The 3,376-nt window shown below is 41.8% G+C and overlaps 1 protein-coding gene across 1 annotated transcript in view; it reads left to right on the top strand.

The window, feature by feature from the left end:
• Positions 1-3,376, top strand: part of XYLT1 (xylosyltransferase 1) — a 138,909-nt gene that overhangs the window by 2,541 nt on the left and 132,992 nt on the right. The gene's annotated exons all lie outside the window — the stretch shown is intronic.

Genomic DNA, 3,376 nt, shown 5'->3' with positions numbered 1-3,376 from the left:
TTTCTTTAGACATTACAATGAAAGGTAATGAATCTGTGGAGCTGCCTGGCACCAGAAGGTCAAAGTGACAGAAGGGATTTTACAAAGTCACTGATGCTTTGATTTGTGTTTTCTAACAAGGCAGCATCATTGATTTCCATTCTTGCTGATCTTTGGGAGACAGCAAGGGCTGTGGAACTTGCATACTGAAGATGAGTGTTCATTCAGAACACATTTCCAATGCCCCTGAGTGACTGCATAAATATTTCTACCTTTGTCTTCTGCTGGCCTTTCTCTGGAGAAAGCTTTTGACTGTTTTGTTATTTGTTTCAACAAGCCTACTACGTCTATTTTATGGACCTCACTTCAGAGCCAAGTCCTTGTGAGTCAAAACTGGCAAGGAAGGATCACACAGAATTTGTTAAACACAGTGGCATTAGAAAGGGGTATCAGAACACAGTGTATGTAATAAAGTACTGATCTGTGCATGCTGTTGAACTAGAAATGCAGAGTAATAGTGAAGACTTAGATTATTAGTGACTTGAAATAGTGTAAGAACACGAGTTTGTGTTAGTGAAGGTGCTAGGGGAGAATGCACATGTGAATATGAGCAAGAGGATTTGTCACTTCCTTCTCCTCCAAATGAAAAGATCATCAGCTTCATATGGTATGAATTACGGCTGAGGGGATGCCTTCGGCCCCAATAGACCTCCTCCTTACCCTGCCCTGCCAGCCTGCATCCTCTCTGACCTGCATGGCATTCCCTCTGCTGGCCCATTAGCTCCTTGCTAAGACTGCCAGTCCCAAAGTTTCTGTGTTTTCAAGGGACCTCAATATTTTTGGGGTCAAGGAAGGCAGAGATGCATTATTTAATGAATAATACAGGTAGAAATTAAGGATATCCTCCTATGTATTGGTATTTCTGTCAGTGTTACTGAAGGCCACATCTGCTTCTGAAGCCATTTTCTGTAGAAAGCTGATTTCTTCTGATGTTAAAATAGATGAGAAGAGTCAAAACTTCTTATAGGCAATGCACTTGTGTCCCAAAGTGTTGCAGTCTGGGGGCTGCTCACATGCAGAAGGTGTCCTGGAGTGGGGAGGAACAGACTGTCTCTCTGTGAGAGGCAGGAGTACATCTAGAGGACCTTCTCAGCTGAAGGTCAGGGTGCAACTTTGGTTTCTAGGGATGTATTTCTCTTTACCTGAAGTGGTCAAAAGCATCCAGATTAATAGTGGAAGTTGATGGTTTACATCCTGACAAAGAAATTAGCAGTCTTAGATGCAAGTGTCTCTGTTTTCTCTGCTGTGAAGAATACCATCAGCAGCTTTAACATTTTACAGACTTGAACAGGATGTTAGCTCCTATGGTTAGTAAAGAATCTCCGAATTTGCAGAAGTTTCCTGCATTCTTTATTCCCCTCTTTTTCTTTGGGGGCAGATGGGAGCAGAGCAGAGCACTGCCTTCATTTGAGTGGACTGGTGAGCAGCTTCTCTGCTGGGTGGTTTCCTGCACAACCTTGGCATGAATCAGCTCATTTGAGAGTTTTTCTCCACTGCCTTCTGGTTTCCTGTCTCGCCTTGGTTTGATTGGTATTTTGGATGTTGACATTTCCAACCCATGCTGTGTTCTGGAGGCCTTCTCATGAATTTTTCCTATAATTTCCCCTCCTTTCCCTGGGCTTTCAATCAGCCATACAGCTGTTGAAAACTTCACAGGTACGGCTGCAAGTGACCTTCTGAGGAGAGAGTGGGTGCTCTCCAGTGTGCTCAGCTTCAGCAGATCTCTTTGAACTCCCATATAAAGAAATATTTTGGTTTGTGTGCAAATGAATAGAGGGAAGTATTGATTTGAGAGCAAAGCAAGTGTTCTCCCTGATATTTTTCCAAGAAAAAGATGCACAATTCCCTCATGTTCTCTCATTTAGAGGCTTATCAGAGCAGTTTGTTCAAAATGGACCTGCCAAATCACACTGCTTTGCTAATCAAATAGTATAGTGGGGATCAGTGTGATTCATTTATACCTACCTGTGCTGGGACAGTGTGTCACAACTTGATACAGTCAGGTAAGTTTCTATTTTCCTGGTTTCATTTTCTTTCCCCAAGTGTGATTATATAGCTCACAAACAACTATTCTTTAGCTTTTCTCATGTTAAATGGTGTGTAAAAAGCATGAATAATGTAATTTATAAGTTTGGTGCAACAGATTAACAACTACTTAATCACTTATGTTCAAGGGAATGCAGTATGTTGCAGATGATTCTCATCTAGGGTAAAACCCAGAAACTTGGTCTTAATTGGAAAAAAAACCATTTAAAAACAAGCCTCCCATTTCCTATCTCTAAATCTCACTGTGGGCTAATGCCAAACCAGATAGCCCTGAGGTGTTTGATAAGGTCACATCAGGATTCTTTTGGAGGGCTCAGGCTTGTTTGCCTGCACTGTCACACAAAGAAACTGAGCAAACTCTGGGATGAAGCAAACAAAAAGAAAATGGAAGCTGTTTTCAGCAGCTTAGTTGTTTATACATTACATCTGAAGCAGCTGTGACTGTTTGTGACTCCTTTTCTCACAATTTCAGAAGTTATCTCCATTAATGAGATTGTGGCTGTTTCCATTTTGCACTTCCCATCTTCCATTTCACAGAAATAGCAGGAGCCAAATGGGACAGCTTTAGCTCAGAGATACCTTTTGGCCTGGTTTTCCATTCCCTTGGAGCAGTGGAGTTTGTGATTGTCTTTGGGTTACAGAGGTGGTGGTTGCTGTCCTTCCAAAGCTGTGGCTTTGTGCCTCTTACAAGCTGTGTGATGGTTTTGTGCCTCTTGGAACTACTTTGAATTTTATTGTTACCTCATGTGTTAGAAACCTGGGGATTTTTTTCAGCTTTAGTAAATATTAGTGAAAAAACCCCATGAATCCAGGAAGCTTGGAGCCTGTAGGAAAAGAATGTCTAGCAGTTTTTGTGACAAGATAATTGTGATTGGTAACATCACAAGCATGGAGTCTTTGGTAAAGTCCTGTTGTGAAGATAAGGGAAACTTCCAGGCTAATTGCTTTTCAGAATGCAGGTAAATATTTTTCTTCCAAAGCATAAGTTTGGGGAGTGAGGAGGGATCCATGCCAGTCCCTGATGTGCCAAGGCAAGGAAAGAGCTGACCTGTCTAAGGGGACATGGCCACTGGGGAAAATTCTGCAATTTCTGGTGGTGGAGCATGAAAATACAAGTAAATTCATGAGCTTCCTTCTGAAATCGTCATAAAGCAGTCCCCATAGAAGCATCCACTGCAATCAAATTGCTGAGCTGCTGTTCTCTAATAATCAGATACACTGATTTTGGCAAAGATAAGCCCACAAACACAGTGGCTAAAAATGTCCTCATTGTTAAATCACACCGGAAAGA

This window comes from Geospiza fortis, unplaced genomic scaffold, assembly GCF_000277835.1.
Source record: "Geospiza fortis unplaced genomic scaffold, GeoFor_1.0 scaffold237, whole genome shotgun sequence".
Taxonomy (NCBI): domain Eukaryota; kingdom Metazoa; phylum Chordata; class Aves; order Passeriformes; family Thraupidae; genus Geospiza; species Geospiza fortis.
This window is presented reverse-complemented; position numbering and strand designations above follow the sequence as displayed.